Genomic DNA, 17,392 nt, shown 5'->3' with positions numbered 1-17,392 from the left:
ATCTCGCAGCATTGACGGGGACAATAGCCCTGATTTACAAAAGCGTTTTCCAAAGGGGAAAAGCCTATTGAAAAAAAGTTGTACACCAGGCTCATTTTGTCAACATAATCCTAATGCCAATATTATTCAAAGTTAACTTTAGTGAGAGAAATGAAAAGTAAGACGTGAGACTTACATTGGACCCAAGGTAGGGAAGGCATCAGTGTACATCTTAAAGCACTGGTCCTCAAACTTTTTTGGCCGGGGCCCCCCTGAGCAAAATTTGGGCAGGTCGGGACCCCCCAGAAAGGCCAAATAGACAGTATATATTGCGCACCTTCACCTGCTCCCATAACAGTCGCTGGGCTCCCTCATCCCACTCCTACCCAGTCCCTGGTCTCTCCCCACCCCATCACACACCCTGGGCTCTCCCTACCCTGTTCCCACCACTATCCCATTATTCCCGCCCATTGTGCTCCCACCATAGTCTCTGGGTTCCCCCATCCCGTTCTCGACACAGTCTGAGGGCCAGTGGCGGCTGGTGATTTTTTTAAGTGGAGCAGCATAACTATTTCCCCCAAAAATGTCACAGCGACCGAGCATAGTGAGGGAGCCCGAACCAATAAAGAGGAGTTCGGGGGGGTTTCCCCCTGTGAATTTATTTTAAATATTGGGTTAAAATGTTGCATTGTAGAGCATACTTTTAACAGAAATGGGTAAATAGCCAAACAGTTTCCAATTGGTGCTGGGGGGCTAAAGGGGTAGGCATGACTTTTTTTTACTGGACATCTACGATAGATGTCCAGTAAAAAGATACCATCCCTGTCCCCTGGGCCCCACCGGGCTAACACAATCAACATGAGTATGTGTTTATGCAAGGCGCTGCACATTCATACAGCAATCACTCTATCATTCACACGAGCATCCATCACCATACATATACTAAACTGAACTGTCAAAGGGAATCAGTGTTTCCCTTTGATAGTTCAGCCAGCCCAGGAGCACGCCCTCAGCTGGAAAAAGCAGCTGAGGGAGTGCTCACTGTTTCACTGGGCTGGCTCCTTAGCCCCTCCATAATGGGTGAGGGGCCACTGGGTGGGCGCCCCTCGCCATTATGAATGAGCCGCCAGGCTCGGACTGGCCCATAGGGCAATGCCTGTACCAAAAATGTAAAATGCTAGTTTGAGCCAGTCAACATGAGCCACCATTTTGGCAAATGTGGACCAGTTTGATGAGTTACTTAAGTATGCAGTTAGTAATTTTGACCATTGTTGCTGAATATATCACAATTTACTTACATTTTAACACAAAGCACCCCCTTGGGTACTATTGAAACAGTGGGCCTCATAACAACCCTGGCAGTTGCTGTGCCGGTAAAACCGGCACGGCTGCTGCCGGAGTTGCATCCGGGTCCTGCACCCGCGAATGGGCAATTACCGGGTCATGTGAGTTAGGCGGACCTGATAATTGCCCTTTCGCGGGTGCCGGTACCGGTAATCCCCATTCCCATTTGAGCCCCATAGGGCTCAATGGGTATGGGGAGCGTGGCTGCATCAGCACCGTTATTAACGATGCCAGTGCATCCGATGCGCTGTGCTCGCAGTTTCCGCATGGCCTGCCAGGTCAGACCTGGCGGGCTGTCAGGCACCCGCAAGCACAACTCTTACTATGGCGGTACGGTAGCAATGGTTCCGGTAGCTTACTGGCACCATTGTTACCGTACCGCCATAGTTGTAATGAGGCCCAGTCTGTGACTAAAGGAATGAATATCCATTTACAACTGAGGGGCACTTTTTCATTGTTGCAGCCCGACCATGTGAGCCACCCCTGCCCACTTCTTCCAATCAAAAAAAAGTTTTTTCTTTTTTTTATAGTTCATGCTGAGCTCTCAGGGCCCCCCAGGGATGCACCCGCGGACTGCTGGGGGGTCGCACCCCACAGTTTGAATACCGCTGTCTTAAAGCAACATGCAGAGCACACACAACCATTTGAGTCACGCTCAAATAGGCGAGCGGCTGCCGCAAGAGAAAGGTTCAGATACCGAAGCAGAAACAGCTTTATTCAGGATGAAAAATACGTTCTCCATGAAAGCGACATATAATACAATGGTTTACAACTGATGATTACAATTTAAAATATTTAATTCTTATGGAGACCATTTCCAATGGGTGCAAGGATAGTATCTCTATCTTTAGCTCTAATTTTAATGCTATGAAACCGGTATTTCACCATAACATAACAAACTTAGAAAGCGAAGAACAGCATCACAGGTCTACATTGAGTAAAGTGCTAGTCTTTTAAGAATGTCATTAATGAGCATTCTCCTTCTTATAACGTCATATCGCAGACAAATGAATTTACCATGAAATTAAACTGTTTGAGTAATATACATTTTGCAGATGCCAACTCCTCTGTTACACTCCCTGTGCATTGCCAGGTTGAAAGACGTACAGGTCATAAATTCATTGAACCTGACCTTGTTCAAATGTGAGCACTAGCATACATTCGTCACTCAATGTAGGTGATATTCTAAAACAGTAATTTAAGTGTCAGATAGAGATGATTCCATCTTTCTTTCAATTCCTTATCCGGCCGTAGGAAGTTGAAAAATGTACGATAGCGAACCTTCAAAACCAGCTTGTTATTTCAGCCAAAATTATTGAAATTGACAATTTAACCAATTATACCCTTATATATTTTAGCTAGGAAATGAGATCATTAAGAGTCCTCCTTAGAAGATCTCTAACAATACCACAAGTAGGCTGAGCATGTCTAATTGTCCACATTGGCACCATAGTCACATAGTGACAATAGAGTTTGTTTAGAAACTCCTACCTCAGGATGGCTGTTATCCTTTTTTTGTTGAAAAAATGTGTGTATTATGTTTTTGGTCATACATTTACTTTTTACATACTTCTTCTGAGTAGACAACATACTTAACAAGCAATACTTCATCATAAAACAGATGATTAATGAAAAGCAAGAGGTGAAGATATGTGACAGTGCATTTTTTCTGGTTACAACAGAATGTTGACCAAGTTTAGTTCATTAAGCAATTTCAATAATGCTATTGATAAGAAGATTTCCTTTCCAGCCGAGTCTGCCAAAAATCTTGAGAGTTAAGCCACTCTATATTGTGCACACATTTTGCTAGGTATTTTACTCTTAATGGGAAAGTGGCAGAACAGGCTATTAGGAGATGTCTATTGTCTTGAACATGCCCTTCACCCCATAGGTCACGTTATCCTTCGTTATAATCTAATGTTTGCCATATTCTCATGGTTTCTTTAGTTTTTACTAAATTTAGACAAAACCATAGTAATTTGGCACACCATTAGGAATTAGGAAATCTTCTTAGATATGGTAATATATATTTACATGATTGTTGGCAAACACTGAATTTTTTTGTGCTTTTGAGATCACAAAATGAAGCTCTTGTTGTTATCCAATTAGTTCTAAAAAAAAAAGGGCAGATTTATCTTTGTCTGGGTCCTCAATCAGATTCTCACTTGACATCTCACAGTTTTCTAGAATTTTGTCTACGTCTCTTTTTAAGTTGGACAGGTATTCACTTCTATCTGAGATAATATGATCTCTTATATTCACATACAATAAGTGTTTAGATGAACAACACTGGTGGGACCACTTGATGAGCGGAAAAACGATGAAATCAATGATTGCGGTAGTAAAATTCTTTAACAGTCTACATTTAGACACCATAATCTCGAACACAATGGAAGAAGAATAACCCTCAAAGTTATGGAGTTAAGCGTGACAATACATTTTTAACAAAAGAACTTAAGGACAAAAAATCGAAAGCTTACACAAATTTTGTAAAAATTGTAATGAACAGTTAAACCAAAAATTAAAAAAAAATAAAAAATAAGTGTTGATAAGGATCTGATATAGATCGATATATGAGTATTATTTTCCAGTGGAACTGTGATTGAAGTGAGTATAAGCCCAATTCATATCTAAGACATGCTGTGGGAAAGGACATTTGCAGACATAATGTCTTTTTCCATATACTTCCCTCTATTAGAAACCATTTCAATTTTCGTGGACGATGGTTAAGTTCCATGCCACACAATATTGCTGATATCACCTTACCTTTGTAAAAATGCAGCAGAGGATGCATTGAAAATGTACATAAAGAGTTCAAGCTTTTTTTGGTTGACTTATATATTGAGTAACATTTTGTTCCAAGTCATCTGTCATATCTTTCACTGACTGCAGTTCTTAGATTGAAACCCAAGTACCTGATTTTTTTTTTCGACTGGCAGAATGTGGTCGTTCATACACAAATTTAGCATTTTTTGGGTTGTTTGCCACAGATTATTATGTTTTATTTCGAGGGATAAATCATTAGTTTGTTTGCATCAACATAATGTTCCATAGAGTGCAGGAGATTTTGTAATCCTACAGGTTTGTGATCTATCAGGGCTATATCATCAACATATGCTTGAGTACCAATTTCGGTTGGGTGATATTGTATGTAAATATGTGCTCTGTAAAACGCTTTGGATAAAGGCGCTATATAAATAACACATCATTATCATCATTATCATTATCATTATCATATGCTAAAAAATGAATAGGGTTTTTACCTATTTTGGGACTTGCATGCAAATGAGCTAACAGAAAATCTGACTTATCTGCCAAATAAACGTTAAAAATATACACAGCTAAGATACACCCCTGCCTGACTACATTTGCAGCAGATATTTAAGGAGAAAGATCACCACTGAGGTTCAGTCTTACACAGAATGTGGTGTGTTGGTGAAGGGCTATAATGACGCCTAGTAATCCCTCTGCGTTACCCCAAGATATTAGTTTGCCCATAATTTGGTTCTATTGACCTGATCGAAGGTCCTTGTAAGGTTAATTAGAGCAATACATGTCAGGCCTCTGAGTGTAGTAGAAAGGCATTTACTAAATCCCGTATGTTGCTTAGCCAGCATCTTTTTTAGTATCAACCCATTTCACTAGGCCCTTCAGCACTGGGCCTGAGAAGATTTTACTATCACAGTTGAGGAGGGCTATGGGACGATAGATGCTGGGGCCATTCTGTCTCCCTTTTTGTAAATAGGTATTATGATAGTGTGCTTCCAAGATTCTGGCAAAGAGGCACTATTTGCAAAAAGACCACATAGAATAATTGACCAGATGGGAATATTTGACCAGGTGGGAATATCTAAATTTAGGATCATATTGGTGATACCGTTCAGACCAGCAGTTCTTGATTTTGAAGAATTTGTAATACGAGAGTCTATTTCATTTCTAGAAATAGTGAGTGTCCAGTGATTTTTATCTTGACAGACAGTAGGGACGAGAGATGGAGAATGGGGAAGCTTGCAAAAGTACTCTACCCATGACTGGCCTGAAATTTGGCATGATTGTTGCATCCCTTGAGATACGAATAAACCATTGATTAACAGCCAGAAACATTGACTGTGTTGGTAGAAGTGCTTGGAGTATCATTTGGCCATTGCGGATTTTCCGAGTTACTCTCTGTACACGTGATTAATGTCTGTATCTATTCTACAGTTGTTTTTGTTTTCCTATCAGGGATTTATCACAGAGGCCTTCTTTTTTAAATGCGCACAGGTTTTTATTCAGTTTTTTTTTGTATGCGTATCCTCAACAAAATAATGTGAATTTGGCTTAGATTTTGAAAGAATTTTCTTTTTCTTTGCGATTATCTTAGTCCCAAAGAAATTCAACATAACTACCTGTAGCACTTAAGGATTTAATTACAGCTTCATGGCCAAGATTTAGTATATGGCTTCATTTGGAATTGAGGATTTTCCCTTGTTTAGTAAAACCAACTACCCAGTGCCTCTGATTAGATACTTGAAGGCAATTAGAATACACATTCTCATTTATACTACTGTCAACGCGCAAAACAGGCCTGCAAGGATTTATGATCACTATACTTCATATATACAGTATAAAGCTTTGTACAGTAATGATACAATTCTGTTGAGATTACAATGTAGTCAAAGGTGGAGGTAACCGTTGACCAAGTTATTGCCCACATTACCATTAAGAATTGTCATGTTCCAATCGGAAAACCAAGTATCCCACAATTAGCCGTTAATCTTCTTTAAATTATATCTAGCTGTTTTTTCTAATCAAGGAAGAACAATAAGCATTAAAATCGCCTCCTATTATGATGAGATCATCAGCGAAGGAGATGTGTATTTCGGTTACTAGTCGAGAGTTTGTCAACTAATCAAGCATCAAGTTTCACTCCAACCAATTAAGCATCTGATGACGACAGTTCCTAGAATGTTACAGCTTAAACAGTTAATGTCTTATCCTATGCTATTGCGAATAGCAATATGCTGGCCTCCAGAGGGCCTTCCTCCATTAGGTGTGGCGAGTTGACATGTCGTTGTAAAACCGTCGAGATGGTCATTGTGCATGATCTAAGTTTCTTGAAGAGATATCAAATCATGGTCTTTGAAGATCATTTTGCTTGTTCCATGGTCCCTAAAGGATGAAGGACCTCTGGTGTTCCAACTTAAAATAGAAAAGACTATTTTCTTTTTTACCTAAAGCAGATCTTCATTGAAATTAAGCCTTTGGAGCACTTCAGACAAGATGTCTGGTAAGAGGGCCCATAACTTTGATTTTTCATTGGACGCTGATCCTTTGCCGCCTGTTCGAGATGTGATATCTGTTGTTGCCAGGGCTTTGCCGTTTATCTTACTTTGATCATCTGTGTTTTTAATGTATGTTTTTGGGATCACTAATGCTATTTGTTGTAGTATGTCAGACACTTCAATATTTGCATTTCGTAATGCGTCTGTGCACATTAATAATGCGTTCTGTCCTTCGTTTGAACCCAAGATGAGTTCCACTATATAAGTGCAGTTTTAATGAGGAAAGGAAATCCCATCAATGTCTTTGCTCGAAAATAGGTACACATCTGGTATTCTTGTGTGTTTGTGTGACAGGATGTTAGTACGATTTAATGCTTTGTGGCCTGTTGTCCAAGCTGTGTGTCTCAACCAGAGTTTTGGAGCAGCAACTATTTTGGAACATCCAGGTAGTTGGGCTAAATTTGACCCCGAAGACTAGTAGATTGAATTGGGGCAGCGTTGCTTGAGAAAGCTACTGCCAATATTGCTTGAATTTGAGGAGGCTTTAATTTTCCCCTATTCACATTTCCATCAGTAAAAGGACGGTTTTTCTTGCAAAAAATAGGTGCTAGTCGCAACAGTTTTTGTGGGTTTGAAGGTTCAATCACCCAGTTCTCTGTCTGACATCAAGTGTAGACTTTGTTTTTAACTCTGCTTGCTGAGATACAGATGCTTTTATTTCTATGTATTCTGGAGACTCGTTATCTTTGGAGTTTTTCCTTTTTTTTTGTTTGGCCTACAGGGGTGTGTGATGTATTAGGTATTATTCTCTTCTCAGACAAGCAGTCCGAATCTGCAATTTCATTTAAGGCTTTGAAAAGTATTTTTTTACTTGATTTTTTTTGTTTCCTTGTTTTAGATTTTCCAACCGGTTTCTCTGCCTCGTCTTTATTTTCACTTGAGATCTTCACATTTTTCATAGTGTCCTTTTTCTTTTTTTTTCTTATGTCAAATGTCATTTGTGCTGGACTGTTTCTTGATGTTGTCTTGATTCTGATCTGGGAGCTCTAATGGGTTTTTATTGGTTGCTGCATTTTTACTAGTTGGAATAGAGGGAGGAGCTGATTTGTTATTGTCGGGCCCATGTGCGCCAATTTGGGCCAGTTATGTTTTGTCCACCAATTGGGCCAATCTCACGAATTCCTCTAGAGCTGATGCAGAGAGCGGTGTATGATCCCCACAGAACAGATTGTTCAAGGCCTCATCTGCGCCTTCTTGTATACTTTTATGAGATTTCTTTAAATCTAGAAGTATGATTTTAAAGTCCTTTCACATGAGTTCATTAAATTCATTTTCGGAGGTGATCTCCTTTTTTAGATCGTTGAGCATACTTGTATGCTCTTTGCTGGTCAAATATAGCAAATCAAGCATTTCTTTTACTTGCATATTGAGGACTGTATTCAGGCCCACCAATGAAGATTGACAACTGTCTACGTCCTTGAATAATTCCATTAGAATACCCAAGTACAGAGTTCTTTTTTAAGGAGTCAAACACATTAACACGAAAATTCAATACAAAACCTAGCGCCTTTAGAGTAGTTTCTTGGGGAAGCTCCATGGTTGCTTTATGTTGTGGATTGCCCCACTGGGGGAGGGATTGTTTCTCTCTTATATTCATGCTCCCACTGGAGGAAGAAATTGAATATTACGTGGAGTCATGGGGTTGTATTTGTATTTTGTATTTTATTTATTTGTAAAGCGCCCCAAGCCCTAAGGCATCTGGGTGCATATCTTCCATATAAATAAGTTACATAGTTACATACATGTTAGTGAAATACAACAGGTTCAGTGAAAGTGCAAGACAGGAGTATAGGAAAATAAGAAAGAGGAGAGAAAAATGTCTAAGTCTCCTGTACATTTTTCCTGAATATCTGGTAGGAAGGTTCTGTTCTTAAATATATAGCTAGAGTGTTAGACAATTTAGCTGCTAGTACAATAAGGCTACTACCTCCTGCCTTCTGTAGTTTGAACCTAAGGTTCTTGAGGCAATGTGACTGTGCAGATCTGGTAGGATGATCTGAGATGTTGCGTGAGAAATTGTTGGTTATCTAGGCACTAGATTCGCGAGGCACTTATGCATGAGTGACAGGGTTATGAATGCAATCCTTTGGTTGACAGCTAGCCATATTTGGGAAGACTCTTGGTCTTCCCAAATATCTACCCAACACCATACTTAGTCACAAATTGTGTCTCAAATCACTGGCATCTCGTTTGAACTGGTGGTTATTATCCAACTACACCAAAATGTTATTTCTGCCCTCCAATTCTCTTTATGAAGATCTTTCCAGTATGTTGTTAAAATATCATCCTGTTTCAATTGCTCAATTTCAGGCACGGATGCACGCTTTACTAGCATTGATTAATATGCATCCTGAAGATCTTAAATGGCACCCTGGATTAGCGAAGCAAAGACATTATCAAAATGATTGTGCTTCTACTTCCGATCAAATTGCTACTTATTCTTCCTCGCTTGCCTTATCTTACTCTTTTTCCATGCAATAAGATACGGTCTCTCTACATGAGATTCCGCTTAGATTTGTTTCATACTAAACTTTGCACCAAACATTGGAAAGTTAACCCAGATCCCACGCTTGCCACTAATTGTCACCTTTGTGGCCCTACGGTTGCTCAGGAATCCCTTAAACATCTCTTCCTGCATGCTCCCATTTTGAACAACAGAGATTACACATCATGAAAGACTTTCAGGTTGCTCTCTCACCATATGCTCAGAATCTCATCTGGATGAGATGCATGTGGGGTGGAAGCAATGCAATTATACTTGCTACTTGTCACTTGTTCAATTGCATTGAAATAGAACTTTTTAAAAAAGAAGGCTCAGCCTGGGACAATACTATTCACACAAGTGAAGAATTGTACCCTTCTTTGACACAGGTTGTGTGATGTTCTTCAACGATTGCAAATTGAAGTTTGGTCTGGATAGAGTATTTTTTTTTATTATTCAGTGTAATATTTTCTAGAATTCCTATTTGATTGTAATACACGCACTTTGTTTTAATTCTTTGATACCTTAATTCTAATACAGATATGGCTATGTTTACTCTTCTACTTTGCTTGTATGTTAAGATATGACAATGTTTGTATATCGATTTTTGAGACAGGCAAAGTGGTGTATTGCTTATGTCATCTCTTTAATTTCCATTTGGGTATGGTTTTATTTCTTATTTTCAGCATTTTCTGATCTCTTTATGACAATGTTGGCTTTGCCATAGATGTGAGTGTGACCCTTAATGATGAATTTGTTATTACATATTCTAAAAGTTTGTTTTAAAACGGTTGTGATACAATTTCCTTTGTTTAAGCTTTTTTTTTTAAAAAAACATTATGTTAAACATTCTTCTTTGAAATATGGCTTTTTGCATTGTTTTAACACTGATGTTTTATACAATTTTGTATGAAATGTAATGTAATACTCTAATTTGTAAAGGTGCTTATGCACTAAAAACAAATAAAAATAAAACAATAAAATAAAAAGATAGCCAGTTCAGGTTGTGTCTCGATTTGGATATGTGTTGAGATCTAGGAATGTTCAACACTGATCTAATGGCATTGTTTTGTATTAATTGCATCTTTTTTATGCTCTGTTGGTTAGTTCCCAGGTAGAGTGCATTGCATTAGTCTCGTTTTAATAGGACTAATGCTCTGGCTATGGATATGCAATTAGATGTGGTTTGGAACAGTCTACAAGCAGTAATTAATTTACAGGTGTAAGCCCTAGAGGAGGCTGTTACATTGATTTGTCTTGATAAAGTTAGTGCGTAATCAATATAGATGCCTAGTGTTTTCACATCCTTAGAGACCTCAATGATGTTATTGTCAATGTTAAAGGAGTTCAACTGTCCATCTAATCTATTAAGTTTTGTTTGGGATCCTAAGAGGAGTAAGTCTGTCTTATCATTGTTTAGACAGAGTCCATGCTTAGCCATCCAGGCTTGTATGATAAGGTAGATGTCATTAAGTACTTTAGTGTCAGTTACGTAGTCTCTGGTGATAGGGATGTGTATTTGGGTGTCATCAGCACAATTGGTATAGGTGACACCCAAATAGTCAAGGTCATCAAACTGAGGCTTCATGAACACATTATACAAGGTTGGAGATACACAGGATCATTGGGGGACTCCACACAAGACTGGCACTGGCACAGCAGAAGCCGAAGGTGCAATGACCCTCATCGATCTGTTATCAAGGAATGACTGGATCCATACATTAGCTTTATCAGTGGAATGTGCTGATGAGGTTATATGATTACATAGGACTTTGTGATTTACTAAGTCAAATGCAGCCTACAGGTCTAATAAAGAAGGAGAGCATGTTTGTCTTTTTCTTTTAGATCTTCAATTTCTGTCTTGAGGTCAATCGGAGCGGTTTCTGTACCCTGTCTGAAGCCTGATTGCCTGAGACCAAGGAGGTTCTTTGTTTCTAGATGTTCTTGAATCTGCAGGTAGGCTGCTCTGTCCAGAATTGTCAGTAGAAAAGGAACCGTAGTGATTGGTCTGTAATTAGTTGGGATGTTTGGGTCTAGAGTCAGCATTTTTTAGTAAAGGGAGGACCCAAGCATTTTTTTAATTGTTAGGGACTATGCTTGTTTGAAATGAGGTGTTGATTAGGGAGGTGATGAATGGAGCCAGTTCCATGGCTGCCTCTTTGATGATAGGAGCAGGGCAGATGTCTCCCTGACATCTTGAAGGTTTTAGTTTTATGATTATGTCCTCAACCTCTTTAATAGAAAGAGGAGCAAAGTTAAATAGTGTGTGGGTATTCGGGTATGTAGCTGATGGGGTCGGTTGTGAAGATCTTGTTCACTATCAATTGGGTTATCATGCTCCACGTGTACTTTTTCATGTGCTTCCTGGTGCCCATCATCAGGTATGTTTTCTCTCATAGGAGGCACTGATATAACACCTTCCCTGGTCGAACCATGATGTAGTGTTCTAGTTGCATTCCAAAGATTATCCAATGTGTCCAGGCTCTGCGATAGTTGTTTGCAACTTGCAAGGTTGCATATTGTTTTCTTCATAGTTGTAATAGAGATTGTGTACTCGAAGTTGACATCTCTGGAGTCTTTGACCAAGTGGTGAAGTATGGAAGTTCAAGCAATGCAGGACTGTCATCTGTTTTGACACCGTATTTTGTAGCTGTAGTTGTGATGGGCAGTGAGAAATAGTCTGACATTCAGCGTTGATTATCCTGGATCACTCAAGAAGGGTCAAATTCTGGTGCTCTTAAGTTGTCCTTCATTGTAGCACTTCTTAGGTTATACATACTTTCTGATGGAGAAATACTAAATTGTGGTGTCTGATACGAAACCGCGGAGAGACCTTATTACCTACGTTTATCTTTCCTTAACACTTTTCGATTGTTGTTGTAGCTACTCAGGAATTTTTGAAAGACACACTCATCTGCAGAGATTTTCTTATGTTGAATGATCAGGAGGATTTAAAATAATATCAACAAGTCAATAGGTAATTTATCACTTACTCAGTAAAAGGGTGAGTTGCAGCTACCCAGGTGCTGCGTTAGTAGGAGTGCAGTGAGATGTTTCGGCTGAACCACATTCACACAGGGCCCTTCGGCTCTCCAACAAACACAGCAAACACAGCCAACACACTTGCAGCACTCTGGAGCACTTCGCTGTTGCAAGCAACTATATTTTTATGTCCATCTTTACAAAGGCAAATGAAGAAAGACTCCTTACAGGTCTGTGTACAACAAGGAGAAAAAAAGCTTCATGACAGCCACAGCCCACACACTCGTAGCACTCCGCTGCACATTGCTGTTGCAGGCAAATATATTTTCAGGTCTGCCTTTGCAAAGGCAATTGAAGAAAGACTCCTCACAGGTCCGGGTACAGCAAGGAGAAAGAAAGCTTTGTGACAGCCACAGCCAACACACTCACAGCACACCAGATTTCCATGGAAACAAGGAACAACCACACTGCTCCAACATTACACCGTGCTGGCATACTTTGAAGGTGACTGAGACATCCCAATGGCTTGGCTTTCCATAACCCCAAACACCCTCCCCATATGCTGACAGTTCTACCTATTATGCAATTTAGTCTTGCAGAAAATCCATAATAAGGTAGCATTCATTAACTACATTCAGATTGTTTTTGTTCATTTAAATGATAATTCCAACCTAAAGAGAGCAAGTAAAGGAGCTTTCCACGTTTTATATTTGGGACTAATGGTCAGGCTAGGAGTACAAGATTATTTTGTGATTGTGCTTTTGCCAAAAACGTTTCTGCAAAAGTGCAGGATACAAAAAGAATGGGCTCCATCTAGAGACACACATTGAAAGGACACATAGTCCCCTATTCTAAAAAAAGTAAAATGACAGAGATCACAGGGTTGACCACCCATGGAAGGACACCCACTATGGCTTCAGCTGAATGAACTGTTCCTTGCATCCAGAGGGACACAAGGAGAGAGGATAGAAATTGCTTGCGGGAACTGGTGAGGAGTAGCAAAGGCCCCTAGGACAGGACCAGGAGGCCGTGGACAAAGTACAGGTGCCAGGCAGGTGTGGAAGCAGGGTTCACAGTGCCTATTACAAAACGTGGATGTTCAAGTCCTGACCGACAGGCATCTATTCATCATGAATTTATATATTCAGCAATCAAGGCTTCCAGGTCTTTTGGATGAGGGCAATAAAGACTGCAACCTCTACATATGACATCAATAAGAGTAGATGACACACGATTACACAGACATCTCTAATGCTACTGAGGTATTCTTCAAGGCCTTTGATATAAAGCTCAAAACACAGGGGTGCAAGAACACACAACTGTCATACAACCTTAACCGATAGAAATGGCAATGATACCTTCCTCAGCAGGTCTGCATCTAACTGTGTTTATGCAAACCATCTCCTCACCAAAGATGTTTTCCCCATATTTTCTACTGCTTTCTTCCTCCAAAATGAAAATGCTGGAGGAAATCCTGAGTATTGCCCCTCAGCCTATTATTTCCTCTTATCTGTCCCATAGAATAGTGTCTCATCCAAATGAACCATCTACATTTTGGAGGAAAATGCGGAAAATATGTTTTAAAAATAATATCTTTGCTGAAAGTTCTCAGTTGAAAAGACTGGGTGACTTTCAAGGCAGTAGGAATGTCCATATTCAGTAGAGCATATTGGAGGCCGTTCTCACATGCCGAACAGAGAGGTTTCTAACTATGCCATCAAAAACACATGGCGGGTCCATGCAATTTAAACTGCCAGGTTCAACTTATATGTGTGTTTTGTCCAATTCACCTGAAACGGAGCACTTTACCAGTTTTGATCTGCGGCTCAAAGTGATATTTAGCAGTAACAAGATTGGTTTCTCTGGAACCCATTTTGAAAATTGGGTTTAAATAGAACATGCACAAGTAGTGGTAACTTGCACACATTTGCAAAAAATAAGTTAGGTTTCACATCTGTAGAATATTGAGCCATATCCTCATATTTGCCGCCATATCTATTGACCAAGTATTGTTCAGACACAAAAATGATTTTAATTTCTCAGATTAGTCTACATTAGCATTGGAAAGCTTGTTGGCAATGGTGCATTTCAACGTTGGCTTCCCGGGCCCAAAACTTAAAATTATTCAAATTGCTACTGGCATTTTCCTTCTACAGCGGCTTTCCCATGATAACTGTCTTTTATAATTGTATCCTTTAATAAATCATGGGGTGTAACAAAACTTTGCTTTGGTGATTTGAAGGGCTATTTTTTAGCCTTCTTGTAATCCTTATGAAAACTTTGAGTCACCTGTTGATCAGTAAAGCAGTAGAAAAGCACTTAATCCGTTCAAGTTATAATTATTTATGCCCTTTTTCCTTTTCAGTTGGTGAGCAGGTGCAAGTGGACATTGGTCAAGTAACGTAAGCTTCACCATGGTTAAATAACTGCTAATCCTTGGGTACCATCTTGTTTTTCCACCTATTCTCCCTACTTAAGCAGCCTCTCCAGCCTCTTTTCCTTTGAAGTTGGTAAGCAGGTGAAAGTGGATCTTTGTCACATGACCTAAGCCCCACCTACCTACTTAGCACTGACACTTTCTTTCCTTTCGTAACTCTTAGATCAAGGATGTCTCACGCTCAGGTGTCCGAAGCGAAGGGCCAACAAAGAAATGGGAAATTCCTGTTTGGAACTGCTCAAAACAGAAGGACACAGGACCAGAAACATTGCTCATCTAACATCGAGTAAGGTCTCTCAAATATGTGTTTCACCCCTCTATTGCAATAGCCCGGCCCTACCATCAGTACTTATCCCCAAACATGCCATTCTTCAGCAACATTATGGACACCACATTGCAGCAACCTCACCCGTGTCATCGTAGGCCCCATATGCACTCTATCATCCACTATTACACAATAACTGATGCTCAACAAAGTCCACTCAGCAAACAACCATGCAGCAGGTATTGCTAACCTCGTCATCAGACAATACTTGCTTGCCATTGTCATTACTGATACCTGGATAACATCCACAATCATCTGCATTCTAGATGTCCTCATCTCCAATGGCTGCAGAATTACTGTTCACCTCATCGACAAGACCTACCAAGCACAACACCTCCTTCATCAAAGACTTAGCAGTATTGGTCACCAATTTGTCTCTCAAGCTTGCCAACAACATCTTTCTTTGCAACTTCGACATCCTAGGCAACCCACCAACCAAGACAATGAAGGAAGATCTCCACTGCCTACTCAACTTTCTGAACCTCACACAGCTCTACCCACCTTCAATCACAGCTCTCCAAAATTGCTCGACTGGTCAATCCATTGGGTAATCCCTTTGGACATTAGTCACTCCAAAGTGGTCAAGCAAACAAATTGAAAACTGAGAACAAAAAAACTTCAGATCATGCAGGAACTTCCCAGTGGAGGCGTTCATCGAAAATATCTTATGGAAATCCACTTCACACCTCTGAGGAACCAGGGCTTTGACTTGCTTCTAGTCATCAACACTCTCACAAAAAATATCAACCACCCCAGTGAAACAACGGGGGGCGCTGGCAACTGGTCACCACTGGCAACTACTACCAAAACACCTTAGCCAATGCCAACAATGAAAGTAGCACCCTCTTATAAGCCATCAATCACTGCTTCAAAACTGTGGCTAACCCACCCATACTGCACTCTATCAAATAATCAAACTGCATCAACTCTTTCTTTATGAACAAGATCAGCATGATCTGCCAACGCATAGACACCAACATCACAAATGACAGCACACTAGATATCCCAACTCACAAAGCCATATGTGCCTGGACAAAATTCAAGTATCTCAATATGGAAGACCTCTCTGCCATTGTAGCATTACTCAAGACCACATCATACACAGTGACATTCCCCCTGCATCCGTACGCAAGATCCTTCCAACTGAAGCTCTTTTCCCTTACTTGAAAATCATCAACAGCAGCTTAACTGAAGGTACCTTCCCCATGACCCTCAAGACTAAACTAATCCTCCTGCTTCTCATGAAACACACACTGCATCCTGACAGCCTCAGCAACTACCACCCTATCACCAATCTTCCCGCATTCAGTACGATCTTGAGAAATCAGTAGCCACGCAACTCATCCAACACACTGACGCCAACAACATCCTTTATTCCTACCAACATGGCTTCAGATCCAGATGCAGCACAGAAATAGCTGCCATCAGGGTGATCGAAGATGACCTTAAAATCTTTTATGATGTCCATCTTTACCTCCTACTTCTCCTTGACCTCTCAGCAGTATTCAACACAGTAGACTACCAAATACTCACAGGTAATCTACATCCTTACTTGGGGATCAGTGCAATCATCCTCAGCTGGTTCAAATCCTACCGTGCTAATCACTGCCAATTTGTACAAATGGATTCCTCCTGATCACTAACTCGACCCGTTAGATGTGGAGTCCACGCAAGGATCCAGCATCACTCCTGTGATCTTCAATTGTTACAATGAACCACTTGGGACTCTACTCGATCTACACAACATCCGAATCCACTACTTAGATGACATGCAGTCCTGCTGCAAGATATCCTCCACTGAAGATATAAATAGGCTCAAGGCCTGCCTAAAATAGATCCAGTTATGGACATCCAGTGCTTACCTGAAGCTCAACCCCTCCAAGACTGACTTCATACTGCTGACCAACAACAAAGAACACCCTGACATCCAGACTTGGCTCTCTGCTATGAACCTTGAGGGCTTCACACCCCAGGTGGCCACCTGGGCCAGGCCCCTTGGGTTCAACATTGACAAACACCTGTCCTTAAAACAGCACATAGCAAAGAAGACACAAACGGATTCCTGCCAACTTTCTCTCCTGTGTAAAACCAAGTTCTGCATCCCAAATAACAACTTCAGATATGCTGTCCATGCGTTGGTCCTCTTTAACCTGGATGGTAGCATGCCCTACATCATGCAGGATATGTGTCCTGCATGCTGCAGCATCACTCATCAAATTCAACATCAACCCGACTCTCATCAAAATGCACTAGCTCCTGCTGTCCATATTATCTTCAAATACTGCTGCATCATCTACAAGGATGTCATACTGAAGTCCCCCAACCTACCACACTGAGAAAGTCAGCATATCCATATGTATACAATCCACCAGATGTAAGGACATGTTCATACTTGAACTTCGCTTGAACTTTGCTGGTGCAGGAAGGGAAAAAAGAGATGACATGCCTTCTTTTTTTATGTTCGAACACTCTGAAACCTGCTCCCCATCAGCATCAGAATTGCCTTATAATCTCTACAG

Source organism: Ambystoma mexicanum, chromosome 2p (assembly GCF_040938575.1).
Source record: "Ambystoma mexicanum isolate Mex_15411 chromosome 2p, UKY_AmexF1_1, whole genome shotgun sequence".
Taxonomy (NCBI): Eukaryota; Metazoa; Chordata; class Amphibia; order Caudata; family Ambystomatidae; genus Ambystoma; species Ambystoma mexicanum.
This window is presented reverse-complemented; position numbering follows the sequence as displayed.